This window comes from Odocoileus virginianus, chromosome 24 (genome assembly GCF_023699985.2).
Source record: "Odocoileus virginianus isolate 20LAN1187 ecotype Illinois chromosome 24, Ovbor_1.2, whole genome shotgun sequence".
Classification (NCBI taxonomy): Eukaryota; Metazoa; Chordata; class Mammalia; order Artiodactyla; family Cervidae; genus Odocoileus; species Odocoileus virginianus.
In genome coordinates, this window is record NC_069697.1 from 40389127 (window position 1) to 40404259 (window position 15133).

Here is a 15133-nt window from a genome sequence, read left to right on the forward strand (position 1 = left end):
CTGGAGCTTGCTCAAACTCATGTCCATTGAGTCAGTGATGACATCCAACCATCGTGTCTTCTGTCATCACCTTCTTCTCCTGCCTTCAAACTTTCCCAGCATCAGAGTTTTTTTCTAATGAATCAGTTCTATGCATCAGGTGGCCAAAGTATTGGAGGTTCAGCATCAATCCTTCCAATGAGTATTCAGGATTGATTTCCTTTAGGATTGACTGATTTGATCTTCGTGCAGTCCAAGGGACTCTCAAGAGTCTTCTCCAACACCACAGTTCAAAAGCATCAATTCTTTGGCGCTCAGCCTTCTTTATGGTCCAACTTTCATATCCATACATGACTTCTGGAAAAATCATAGCTTCGCCTAGATGGACCTTTGTCAGCAAAGTAATGTCTCAGCTTTTTAATGTGCTGCGTACATTTGTCATAGCTTTTCTTCCAAGGAGCAAGCATCTTTTAATTTCATGGCTGCAGTCACCATCTGCAGTGATTTTGGAGCTCAAGAAAATAAAGTCTGCCACTGTTTCCATTGTTTCCTCATCTGTTTACCACGAAGTGATGGGACCCAATGCCATGATCTTCACTTTTTGAATGTTGAGTTTTAAGCCAGCTTTTTCACTCTCCTTTCAGCAAGAGGCTCTTTAGCTCTTCTTCACTTTCTGCCATAAGGGTGGTGTCATCTGTGTATCTGAGGTTACTGATATTTCTCCCGGCAATCTTGATTCCAGCTTGTGCTTCATCCAGCCCAGCGTTTCTCATGATGTACTCTGCATATCAGTAAAATAAGCAGGGTGACAATACACAGCCTGGACGTGCTCCTTTAACGATCTGGAACCAGTCTGTTGTTTCATGTCAGGTTCTAACTGTTGCTTCTTGACCTGCGTACAGGTTTCTCAAGTGGCAGGCAAAACTTTCCACCATTTATTGTGATCCACACAGTCAAAGGCTTTAGTAAAGTCAATGAAGCAGAAATAGATGTTCTTCTGCAATTCTCTTGCTTTTCCTATGATCCAACGGATGCTGGCAATTTGATCTCCGGTTCCTCTGCCTTTTCTAAATCCAGTTTGAACATCTGGAAGTTCTTGGTTCACTTTGAAGAAGTACTGTTGAAGCCTAGCTTGGAGAATTTTGCGCATTACTTTGCTACCTTGTGAAATGAGTGCAATTGTGCAGTAGTCTGAGGATTCTTTGGCATTGCCCTTCTTTGGGGCTGGGATGAAAAGTGACCTTTTCCAGTCCTGTGGCCACGACTGAGTTTTCCGTATCTGCTGGCATACTAGTGCAGCACTTTAACAGCATCATCTTCTAGGATTTGATTCAAATTTCTTGGTTTTTACATAAGTCTTTTTGTGTCAGGATCCTACCCAGGATACCCACATTACATTTAATCATCATATGCCTGTAGGCTCCTCTTGGCTCTACAGCTTCTCAGATTTTCCTTGTTTTTGATGACCCTAATACTCCTGGGGAATACGGGCCAATTACATTGTTGGACTTCCGTCTAATAGGATTTATCTAATGTTCTTCCTTTTTTAAAAAAAATTCAATTTAACTTAAAAAAAATAAATAACCTGTCCATTTCTCCCACCCTCCACCCACTGCCTCTGGCAACCACTGCACTCTTCTATCTATGAGCTGGGCACGGTGAGGTGTGGGTGATTGGTTTCTTTGTTTTTAGATTCCACATATAAGAAGTTCTTTTACTGACAAGTCTTTTACTGACTTATTTTACTTAACATAATGCCCTCAAGTCAATCCACGTTACAAACATCAAGATTTCTTTCTTTTTGTGGCTGAATAATATTCTATTGTATATAAATACCACTTCATTATCCATTAAGCCATAATGGACACTTGCATTATTTCTATATCTTGGCTATTACAAATCATGCTACAATGAACATGGAGAGGTGCACATATCTTTTTGAGTTGGTGCTTTTTATCTTTTTCAGATAAATACCCCAAAGTGAAATAGCTAGATCATATGGTAGTTCTTGGAGAAGGGCACGGCAACCCACTCCAGTATTCTTGGCTGGAGAATCCCATGGACAGAGGAGCCTGGCAAACTACAGTCCACAGGGTTGCAAAGAATCAAACACGACTGAAACAACTTAGCATGCATGCATACATGGTAGTTTTAGTTTTAATCTGAGGAACCTCTATACTGTTTACCATAGTGGCTGTAACAACTTACATTCCCACTAACATACACAAGGGTTTCCCCTTCCTCCACATCCTCACCAATATCTATTAATTCTAGTCTTACTGATTAGAGTCATTCTAGCAGGTAGCAGTTGCTATCTCATTGTGGCTTGAATTTGCATTTTCCTGATGATTAATGACATAAAGCATCTTTTCATGTACTTGCTGGCCATCTATATGTCTTCCTCGTGAAAAATGTCCATTTGGATTTTCTGCACATTTTTTAACTGGATTATTTTTTTGCTATGGAATTATATGAGTTCTTCATATATTTTGGATATTAACCCCTTATCAGACATATGATTTGCAAGTATTTTCTCCTGCTCAGGAGGTTGCCTTTTTTGTTGTTATTGATGGGTTTCCTTTGATGAGAAGTTTTTAGTTTGATGTAATCCCACTTATTTTTGCTTTTGTTGCTTTTGCTTTCAGGGTCAGATACAAAAAATCATTACCAAGACCTATGTCAATAAGATTCCCAACCAGACAACATATTCTTAGTACTTCCAAATAATTCTAAAGTTAAAAGTACAAAAGAAACAATTATCAGGAACAACTCATTCACTTGGGAAACTATTATCACAGTATACATGACTGAAAGGGATATGTTGGAAAGAACATGTATCTCAAGATAAAATTTTTTATCAACATGAAAGCATAAGCCTATCGAGCAAAATAAACTCATTCCCATTTCATCCACCACAGACCCTTCCCTTTACCCAAAACACACACATATATACACAAGGCAAGCATTTTAAACCTAAACTGTAAGCCTCCGGCTCACATGAAAACAAAACTATTTTAACCACACACAAGCTCCCGCACTCAGACTTGCAGTTTCTACATGCTGCCCACACAGCACTTTGTGAGCATGTGATCAGGAGGAATGATGCACAATCACACCACATTCCTTCCCTCAGCTCACACATCAAGAACTTGCCCTCTCAGCTGCATTCTTCTCCAAACAGCCATGGTCACCTTAGCAACCCTATGCTCCTAATATGGACAGCTGCTCCATTGAAAGTCAGCCCTTCTTGGCAGGGAAAATGCTTGTTCTTCAAATTGGGGGAGAGAGGAGAGGTTTTCCTTTCAATACACATTGCAGGGGTTGATTTAACTTGATCAGCACTTTTGTTCTGTGGCAGCAATTTGTGTTGAGTTTCAACCTACTTTGAGTTTTGCTTTTTTGTTTTTAATCTAAAAGCAAATGGCTAAAAAATAAAATCAAAGCAGCTAAAATGGAATTCTCAGAAAGAGTGAAACATGAAACAAAAAGCTATCCGCAATAACTCTATTTTATAAAAAGATACAGCTATTCACGTTTTTGAAAGTTAAAATTTACTTAATCTGAACCACAACATCTGAAGCTTTAATATACAATAAGAAATCAGTCAGGAAGACCTGCCATAGCCTACTTTTGAACAACAACATTGCTAAGCTTCAAAGTGCTGTAACTCCAATCTATTTAATAGGCTATGAGTTGATCTGTTTCCCTTTATCCCACCACCTACATGTAAAATCTTTCTACAGGCTCAAATGTAAACCAGATATTGAACCAAATGACTAGTATAAACCCAGAACCCTCTAGACCTGGAATGACCTAGCACAGCACTGGATTACTCAAAACCAACCTTGATCTGTGTGTGTACCGCTAAAGCCAGGCCTGAACCAAAGTAACTCTCTCAGATTAAAGATACAGGTTTATGTATCTGATTTTCATACTAAAAACAAATTATTGGGGGAGGGAAGGGGCTACTATATTCTGAAATATGTGAGATCAAAGTGCTTATTCTATACCCACAAAAGGAATCTAATTCCCACTGGTCAAAATTAAACACTTAATTTTTGAGTATAGAAAACAGGCATGTTCAAACTAAAAAAAAAAAAAATCACAGTATTTGCGTATTTAAGTTGGAAAACTGCTGAAATAATTTTAATATGGGCAAAATCCATATTAATTTATTAAGTACTGTTATAGTGAATGTTAAGTTCAAAGAATACCATCTACATCATTCACTGGTTATATTTTTGCATGTATATGTGTGTTTCTTAAACTTCTCAGGCTATGCAGTTCCTTTGCTTAGAAACATTTCTTCCACATTAAAACAATCTTTGTAATTACATCTTTTAAACAGAGCAAAATATCCATTGATAGGGTGACAATGTAGATTAGTAAAAAGAAACTAAAGCTGATTTTACTACTGGTTTCCTTATTTGTAAAATGATAATATTATTTGTCCTACTGATGGCATGCGTTAACATAACAATGTAAAAATAAGGAAATTATTATGCCATACCAAAAACTCCAAAATTTAAGAGATCAGACAAGGGACTATATTACGTGAGGTCTAATTCCCTGAATTTCTATTTGTAAAAAGAGTCAAGGGAGCATTCAACAATGAATGGAATACCAAATCAGTATCAATTTCAAGAGGTTCCAGTTTTCCAACCAAAGATTTTACAAATATTTAAGTGCTGACATACAAATAGCTACTTCTTTCAAAAAGCCTCAACACTGGCTGTTAGCAGATGTGAATTCCCTGACCCTTTTTCATTCCACTACTGAATCAATTCCACATTTCCTCCTGGCCCCTAAGATCCTCCTCCCACAAAAAAAAAAAAAAACACTGCTCCCAAATACCTTGTTACCTTTTTCCATCTGATAGAAGCCCCTCTGGGATCTGATCAGTGCTGTCATTATCCTCCTTAATGTCAGGGCCCATCTTATCCTCTCCTAGGAGTTTCTCCCTCTCCCCTCTTCATGGCTACAAGGCATATCTCCACCACAAACTGGGAGATTCCGAAGTTTCCACTTATAGCATCTAGTTAGGGGATCCAACAGAAGTTACTTCTGCTGACATTGTGCTTACCACAGATGAAAAGGTCTCTCAAATTTAGAATCTTGCATTTGTACTGTTCTTACTCTGTGTTAAGATTCAGTGATGGGGATTCAAAGAACATTATTCTACTTCAATGAAATAATAGAAAAAAGATCAATGTTCATAGATAATTTAATGCAGAAATTAACAAGCAATAAATAATGAGGAGATTCTCTAATATTATTGTTATTACCTTTCAACTATTGGGCTTTTGCCAGCTAATATTGAGACCTAAGCATTTTAACACACTGTTTCTAGGGGGAAAAAAATGTATATTTCCCTTAGGCCCTACAATTCTTTTCTTTGAAAATTCTAACAGACTCCTAGATAGACACTATTCTAAATAGATGTTTATATTTCCTGTAATCTTCCACAGTATCCTAACTTCTGTTCTAATTCTTAACTTCAATTCTAATATACAGAAATAAGCATAAAATGATCTTTACTAAAATGAAACGTAAAGACTCATTTTATATGCCTTATACGTTTAAGAAATTTGGCTTAATTTTAACAAACAACCTGGAATACAATACCAGTTGGACAAAACAAATTAGATGACCACTCAGCTAGATGGCCAGACCTTAGAAAAAAAAAATAAGAAAGAGGAAAGTAGAGGGGACTATAAGAATCAGATTAAGACCTAATGTATAATCAAAATATAAGCATATAAAATAAAAAAACCTTTAGTAAGGTAAAAACGAAAGGATACACAACAAATACATTTAAAGGTCACTTATATAGGGACTAGCTAGAAAATGGAAGAGCAATCCTTTAATCAACCAATGATAAATGGCTATGACACAAACTGAGGAATATCGCTAACTCACTATTCCTAAACATGGGGCTAAAAACTAGTACTTTAGTATTGAATAAGATAATCATGTGACTGCTTAGATACATGGCCTCTCTCCCATCTATGGAATTATTACCACTTTATTTAAATCCATGGTTGTCTGTGGGTCCTTTTTATCACCCTGACACTTCAGGACATGTTCCCATTTCAGTATAGTAGTATTTTGTAAGGATTACTTTTTCTTCAACTCAGCTCGACACTTTTCTTTTTAAATGGCACTCCACAAAAACGTACAACAGCTAGCATAAAAAAAGTGCAAATTTTTGTGCATTTTAAACTCTGTATGCACCTAAATTATGTTGTGTCTCATAAGCAGCAACATGTTTTGAGGAACAATTCTGGACTACTCAACATGAAATCCTCTGCATTTCTTTCCTCCTTTGTCTTCAGTGGAGAGCAGAAGTTAAGCCTGTGTTACAGGACTAGGGCAGGGTTAAGGGGGATTCCCCAGGCTTGGCACCAGGGGAGGCTGGAGCTGTCACCACTTCTCGGCCTGAAGGGTGAAGGGAAGAGTCACTACCGGGACCCAGAAGCGAGTGGCAGAAGAGGGTCTCTCGAGAGAGGCAACAACAGCAAGCCGGCACTTCAGACAAAGCCACCGTCTCTCATTAAGCGAGAGCTGCCCCAACTTTTAAATAACCTCTAAAATTCTGACAGGATATACATAGCATGAAATTTATCGCTTTTAAATGTAGGGTTAGCAATAATTCAACTTGTCCTGTCCTTTTAAAACCTTTAACTGTGTAGCAGAGTGATACTATATAAATGTGAATAATCTTTTTTAGATTATTTTTACTCTAAAAAAATTATGAAAACATCTGGTTATGTACAAAAATATAGATCTACTGAATACATATAGGAGAACCCTATGGACACAGACAACATATATATAGACAATATATACATCATCATTTTTTCATACTTTTTACTGATGTCTGACATTTAAATTTTATTTGCCAAAAGAACAGTGTCAAAGATGTAACAGATCAGTTCACAGATTAAATTTCTTGAAATTTCCGTTTTAACTTTTAAGCATTGTGGTCCAGGAAAAAGAAGGATCTGGATCTCTCCTGAAGCACTGCCTTTCAGTAATGCCCTGGAAGAGCAGACAGTGCTATTCAAAGGTTCAAGGATCCCCTCCCTTAACCCCCTGTAAGTAGAAGAAAAAAGTAAGGGAAAAGAGTTTCACAAGAAACTTGGAAATGAAAGCGTAGTAATTCGCTCTCCCTTCCTCCGTATCAGCTAATGGGTCCCCGTTATTTTCAGTTATCAGGATAAACACTCACTTGATAAACTAAATCTGTGGCAGATACAAAAATAGGTAGAAAAGACACATGCTGAGTATTCGTGTTCCCCTTAGGACAGAGGATACTGAGGAGAAAAAAGGAGAAAAAATGAGAAAGTTATTTGAGTCCGACAGACTGAATTAATCTGTAGTGATCACTACTACCTATGCCAAAAGTTCCTGAGAAAACTTAACCAAAGTAAGTTCTTAATGCTGCCAGGCAATTGATTTTAAGTTATCTGGTAGAGGGTAAGCACACTGATAATGAAATTTTACTATTTATTCACTTGAACATTTCACCCTTTATAAATCTAAAGAAAATAATAATGACATCAATGATGATTTAAACTCCATTGTAAAGGAGATCATTCAGGATTTTTTTTGTAAATACTAGATGCTGTTCAATCTTTTACTACTTACCTGGTAGGAAGCATTCCACTTTTTAAATAAAGGAGTTATAAATTTTCCATAGATAGAAGCGTAGCTAAATAATCTTTAACTTACAACCCCTAAGAGAGTTCCTATGAACCCACTTTATAGTGAAGTCATTTAGACAGCACTATCCACTGAGGTAAAAGATAAATGGGCCCCAATGAAAAAAAGAACTTTTTCCTCAAAATGGTCAAACCTATTCCTAAAGATGCTAGGAATGAGCCCTGACTATGAAAAGAGTTTCAAGGTGACTATTTTAATCAGATCCTTTTAATCCTAACTTTAAATAAGATGACCAGTGTCCTGCTAGCAATTTCTGAGGTAGAAAGGAATAGCTAATAAATGTGTGAGAATCTTGTAATAATTAAGAAAAGACATGAAATAAGCATGGGGAAAGGATTAAAAAAAAAAATCCAGAGTAATAAGCCTACATTTATTTTATTATTTTATTAACAGTGTCTTACCTTGTGGAATTCTCTTCTGAGAAAAACAGATACAATTTTGTCCCTAAAAAAATTTCAGGGAGAAAAGTTTAAGTGTTAGTTTCAACTAGAAAGTCTTCTGAAAATGAAGTTACAAAATGCTGGCATAGTACATTTGGATTATTACAACATTTGGTATTAAAAAGTTTAAGAGACATTAAGTCTCAAATAATAAAAGCATTTATTATCTTCATTAAAACATTTATTATAAAACTGATTATTGTATTTTAAAAATACTTATGATTCTACTGACAAATCATTTTTGCTAAGTACATAATAGCGTACATAATAACAAGTGGCATGTTTTCATATTCTAAGACATCAGTACTTAATCGAATTTTACTCTTGCCAAGATTTGATATTCTGAAGTGTACTTTTGTTTAGCTATAACATATATGTCATAAAATATATAAATATAAAATATTTATATTTAATAACATTCACAGGTTTTTACTGTAATCACAAAGTTATGCAACCATCATAACCACCTAATTCTAGAACATTTTCATCACTCCAATAAGAAACTCTGTACTGAAGGGTATTTTTATTCCCAGGAAGAAACATCTTAACAAATTTAATTTTAAAATATATACAAAAAGCATATTCTTTACAACATTATGATCATAAGTTGTTTTTTTTTTTAATGTGCAGATCAAAGGTCAGAAGGGAAACACATATCTAAAAATTCTAAGAGTGGCTGTATTTGGACAGCAGTATTACAGTGACTCTTTTTCTTATATTTCCTCAAAACTAAAATTTCATATTACCTTTAGAGCTCTTAAAAAGGTACAGCTAAGACATACATTTTCCAGAGCTATATGCTAGAATCTGTACTGCAATCCAAAAGAAAAACAAAAACACAAGTCGACACTTTTTTTAAAGTCAACTATATTTTTTATTAAATGTTCTTCAAAGTAGACAAGGTAAGTATAAAGCTAAAAAAGAATTTTAAATTGATACACTTACTAATCTGGTTGAAAAGCCACAGCTGCATCTTACTTTATGACAAATTGACTGTTGCATCACTTTTGCATCTGGGCATCTACTTCTTAATGGTCATTTCTGAAATAAAGATGTAATAATTAAGAACATATTATAACAAAAATATAAAATCTTTAAGGACAATTACCTAAATATTAGTGACTAGAGGGAACTGTCAAAAGAGTTCTTAACCAAGCTTCTAAAAAAACATTAACAGGATTGAGGATGAGGTGGGAGGGCCCCAGAATTAAACAGTTATGTACACATACTGAATATAAAAATCAACAATGTCTTCAGTTCTCAATCCCTTTCACCCATCAATTTTGCAATTCCTAAAGATGCCACTTACTGACGGGAAAACAAGAAAAGGAGGAGGTGGAAAAGGAATCCCGAAGTTGCACGTTTAGCTTTTGGGCCTTTTTTTTTTTCTGGCCTCATCTTGCAGCTTAAGGGATCTTAGTTCCCTGACCAGGTATGGAACTCAGGCCCATGGCAGTGAAAGTGCCGAATCCTAATCACTGGATAGCCAGGGAACTCCTAAAATTGAATGTTTGAAAACAATAAAATAATTGCTTATTTATTAAGTTTGTCTATTTCCCCCCCACATCTATAGAAATCTAAGCTCCAGAGCATATTATTTTCTCTTATTTACTGCTATCTCTCGAGCATCTAACGCAATGACTGCCATGCCCTAAGTGCTCAGTAAAGTCACTGAAAGAAAAAATAAAATTATGAATGATTTAATGTTAATTGATGAAATATTTAACCTGATAGTATGTCAAAGAAGCAACGTTTCAAAACATCATTTCTTCCAAACATACACCATTAATGTTAGTGCTGAACTATTAATACATCATTAGTATTGTTTCTTTTCTCCAACAAACAAAGTCCATAACTAAAAGACAATCAAGACATGGTCCCCAAGCTTCAAGGAACAAAATAAAGCCATGTATTTTGTGATTTTATTACTGCAACCTCTGGGTAAGACTCCTAGAAGAGAATTGCTGGATGTGCGATTTTCCCAAATGTTGCCAAATGGTGCGGATGAGGGCCTTTTTCTTTTTTAAAACATGTATGCTCTCTGTTGCAGGACTTGCCCGGTAGCACTAGTGGTAAAGAACATGCCTGTCAAAGCAGGAGATGTAAGAGATGTGGCTTTGATCCCTGGGTCTGGAAGGTCCCCTGGAGAAGGAAATGGCAACCCCAGTATTATCGCCTGGAGAATCCCATGGACGGAGGAGCCTGGTGGGCTATAATCCATGGGGGTCGCAAAGTGTCAGACACCACTGAAGCAACTTAATACACACGTTCTCTGATGTGGAGACAGCTAGGAATATAAAGAAAAATCTTTATAAAAGATTTTTATAAATCAGTCAGGAGTGAAAACCTGACTCATCCCTAGAAAAACCTTCAAGGAACCCAGTATACCCACTACCCTGTAGCTGAATTACTTCCCATCCTGTAGCTGAATTAGTGTTCCACACAATGCTGCTCTTTCAGTAAAAAAGTGAGGAGAAATACACATATTACTATAGAATTGCTTTTCTTCCTTTCAAAAAGCAGTGGAAGGATAAACCAAAATCCTTTTTAAATGGTTATCTATAGAGAAAGAGAAAGCAGGTTGTAGAAGACAGGGATGGAAGTTATTCTTCTCAGACTATATCTCACAGTTTTTACTCTGAAGACATGTTTTAAAGTCAAATGAACATCAAATGATAATGACATTCTGAACATCAAAATTATAATGACTACCACTGACTGCAACATTAAATGTATTTTAAAAAATCTATCATCTTTCACAGTTATTAGGGCAAGAAGTAATTATCCTGAAAACTAATAATGGCAAAGAATCAAGTATTTATCCTGCCATTCTTACATGAAAGGTACCCCAGAGTAACCAGGTCGTCAGTAAGTAAAAGCAATCTTTTATAGGACTCCAAATAATGAATGTAGAAAGAATGACAGAATTATAAAATATGCATTTTATAATCATTAATGAAAAAATAAACCTAATATTTACCCTGGGAGTTTCAATTTCAAAAAATATCCATAATATTACCACTTCCACCACCTCCACTCTTACAATGCTCCAAACCACCTTAGTCCTCATCTGCATTAATAGTTCTCCATCTGATCTCCTAGCTGCTTCCCTTGCTCACCTAAACAAGATGGTCAGATTAGTTCTTTTCAAAAGAAAATCAGATCATGTCAGTCTTCTGCTCAAATCCTCTAACTGAGTCCATCTCACCAGTCTAAGAAGCTTCCCTGGTGGTTCAGATGGTAAAGAATCTGCCTGCAATGCAAGAAACCTGGGTTCAATCCCTGGGTCGGGAAGATCCCCTGGAGAAGGGAATGGCAACCCATTCCAGTATTTCTGCCTGGAGAACTCCACGGACAGAGGAGCCTGGTGGGCTATGGGGTCGCAAAGAGTCAGACACAACTGAGTGACTTTCACTCACTTCACACCAATCTAAAAGCCAAAATCCTTACAAAGACCATAAGGACTATGAACTGATACTTCCCTTCCCTATCTCCCTAACCTCACCTCCTACTACTCTCTCTCTCGTTCACTCCATTCTAGCCACGCTGGCCTCTTTTCTGAAACTCATCAAGCACATTCTCACTTCAGTGCTCAGGCCTTGTACTAATTAACTCCTCCTTTAAGACTTGGTTTTTAAGTCATCTCATTAAAGAGATATACCCTGGTACCCTGCTGCTGCTGCTAAGTCGCTTCAGTCGTGTCTGACTCTGTGCGACCCCATAGATGGCAGCCCACCAGGTTCCTCTGTCCCTGGGATTCTCAAGGCAGGAATACTGTAGTGAGTTGCCATTTCCTTCTCCAATGCATGCATGCATGCACGCTAAGTCACTTCAGTCGTGTCCGACTCTGTGCGATCCCATGGACAGCAGTCCACCAGACTCCTCTGTCCACAGGATTCTCCAGGCAAGAATACTGGAGTGGGTTGCCATTTCCTTCTCCAACTGGTACCCTAGGCAAACCTGAAATATCTGTCTTGGATTTCATTATGTGGTAGAGAATATGTAAGAAGTCAGTCATAAATTTTAAAGATGATAATCACTGAATCAATGAAAAAACTGGCTTAACTTTTCTGTTTTAAGGAGAAGATTTAGCATAATTTGTCACCTGTGTGATACAAAGCGTGGATGACATGCAAAGAGCTTAGGAGGATACTGGAACCAGCAGGGTTACGTTCGCGTGAATTAGGATATTTGAGTGATGATTTATTTTTCGTTTTGGATTTTGTTTTCTGCTTTGCTATAGACTATAGTTTTCTTTTTCATTTGTTTATTTTCAATTGGAAGATAATTGCCTTACAGTGTTAGACTATGGTTTTCTCACATGTTTTTGCTTTGTGCTGTTCTTGTTCTTCCAGTGAAGACATGTTTCCCTGGTTATCAGCACTTCATCATGAGAGTGAGGCTACTGCTGATTGCCTTCTTGCCAGGCATGATTTCCTTGTAAAATAGGATGCTCCTGGCAGGACGGCTAGATTAAATACAGGATCACCAGTGAAATTTAAATTTCAAATAAACAAACACATTTCTATCAAAAAAAAAACAAAAACAAAAAAACTCAACACTCAAAAAACTAAGATCATGGCATCTGGTCCCATCACTTCATGGCAGTGAAGCAATGACAGATTTTATCTTCTTGGGCTCCAAAACCACTGCAGACAGTGACTGCAGCCAAGAAATTGAAAGATGCTTGCTCCTTGGAAGGAAAGCCATGACAAACCTAGACAGTGTATTAAAAAGCAGAGCCATCACTCTGGTGACAAAGGTCCATATAGTCAAAGCTATGGTTTTTCCAGTAGTCATGTACAGATGTGAGAGTTTGACCATAAAGAAGGCTGAGCATCGAAGAATTAATGCTTTTGAATTGTGGTGCTGGAGAAGACTCTTGAGAGTCCCTTGGATAGCAAGGAAATTAAAGCAGTTAATCCTAAAGGAATCAACCCTGAATATTCACTGCCAGGACTGATGCTGAAGGTCCAAAACTCTGGCCACCTGATGCAAAGAGCTGACTCACTGGAAAAGACCCTGATGTGGGGGAAGACTGCAGGCCAAAGGAGAAGAGGGTGGCAGAGGATTGGATGGGCAGATAGCATCACCGACTCAATGGACATGAATTTGAGCAAACTTCAGGAGACAGTGAAGGACAAGGAAGCCTGGCGTGCTGCAGTCCATGGGGTTGCAAATTCAGACACAACTGAGCAATTTCACTTTTTCTTTCTTTTCTTTAAAGATCTATGAAGCTACACTGTCCCTTTTAAAAGATTCTTATGTTAACAACTTCAAAGAATTAATGAAAATACAGCTACCATAATGTGGGTGGCTTTTTTTTTTTCAGGTTTGATTTTGTTTTTAAATCATCTGTATCATAACCCTAGAAAGAAGTGGTGAAAGATTTGAAGTATATGAGTCCCATTAAAAAGCAGCTACCAAAATAAATGGCATTCCCTTTCCTCCTACTCCTATAGGGATTTGTTGGAGAATACATTATAAAATTCCAAGTAAACTCAGGAAAAGTTTGACTCTTTCAAATTTATCTGTTACCTTTAGGCACCATGATCACCAGAAAGAATCAAAGGAACTCAATAACTCCAACATGACTAGACTAGCTATGACATGGTAGGGATGTTTGAACTTAATAATTTTTTAAAAATAAACAAACTCCCCGTGGGCTAAGGCCTACTCTGCCTTTTAAACATCCTGTGTGTGGCTGGCAAGCTTCAGGGTCCTAAGAGAGATAGCCAGGGGACAGAGAAAACAAGTATGACTCAGTGATCATATTTTAACAGTCTCTGAAGACCAAAACAAAAGATACCAGTTCTGGCAAGAGTTCTCTAGAATTGCCCCAAAACTGACTTATCCACATACCTTTCATCTGAACAATCTATTTTCACTTAGTTTAAGGCTCAAAAAGCATTTGCTATGTGCGTATCAGACCTCATATACAAAAATAAACCAAAAGTATAATGAAAACAATCAGCTGGGGTTCTAAGAGTTGGATGATGAATCTAATGTTAAAATCTGCTTTGTTTGGAGAGGGAGGTGAAGAGAAGTCCTGAATACTGTTGTGCAGCAATGCCCCCACTCATTGGAAATCAGATTTCATCCACTTTAAAAAAGGCTAGTGATATTAAAGGAACCTTTACTGAGCAACTTCTGTGTGCCAGATATTTATATTAGCTTGCTTAATTCTCAGAACTTCCCTACGGGAAAGGGATTAACAAAACAGGGTGGTTAAATAACCTGTCCAAACCAGAAAGAAACAGCTTCAGAATGCAAAATCTCAGTCTCCCTTTTTCACTGTTTTAATCTGCACTAAACTAGAATAAAATGATTAGTCACAAATACCACATTTGCCCCATAGGAGTAACATGTAACTCCAGGCTGCTCATTTGAGAAATCTGTTCTATTCTTCCAAAGTTGCTTTAAATAAGAACGCAAAAGAGGAAGGTCCACTGTTATACATTAATAAGAAACATGTAGCACTAGGGATGAACCAGAAGAATATGCTACATTTAGCTCTAACAGAATTGAGTAAGAACACAGCTCACTAATTAGTATTCATTCATAATGATTCACCTGAATCACCCTATGTATCTGACAGCTATTCCATATTCCCTGAGAAGTCAGGGGGAAAATGTTAAGATTTAATAGAGTAGGTAACACAGATATTGATCAAGATAGTTTCTGTACTTTTCTGGATGTTTAAAATACTTCTGTCTCTTTCTCTCTTGATATATAGATATATACATACACATACATTCATTAAGAATTTTTCATTAACTTCTTAAAATTTACAACCAGATTATTAGTTATGATTCCTAATTTTCCTTTTCTGGAAAATTCTCTCATGTGGAACACCTTCCTGACACTATAACACATACTAACTTCAGTTCTGTTTATTGTTGTTGCTATTTACCCAGAAGCAATTTTATTTTTAATTGGAGGGTAACTGTTTTTCAAGATTTCAGTTCTTTATACTCAATAGAATCTGA

General features: G+C 36.8%; 1 protein-coding gene across 4 annotated transcripts in view; it reads right to left on the bottom strand.

Moving 5' to 3' along the window:
• FRS2 (fibroblast growth factor receptor substrate 2) overlaps positions 1–15133 on the bottom strand; it is a 101725-nt gene that overhangs the window by 38374 nt on the left and 48218 nt on the right. For all 4 annotated transcript variants that reach the window (XM_070454616.1, XM_070454614.1, XM_020902578.2 and 1 more), the window contains exons 2-3: positions 9090–9185; positions 8106–8148 (exon numbers count right to left, since the gene is read on the bottom strand). The gene's annotated coding sequence lies outside the window, so the exon portion shown is untranslated. The remainder of the gene's footprint in view (positions 1–8105; positions 8149–9089; positions 9186–15133) is intronic.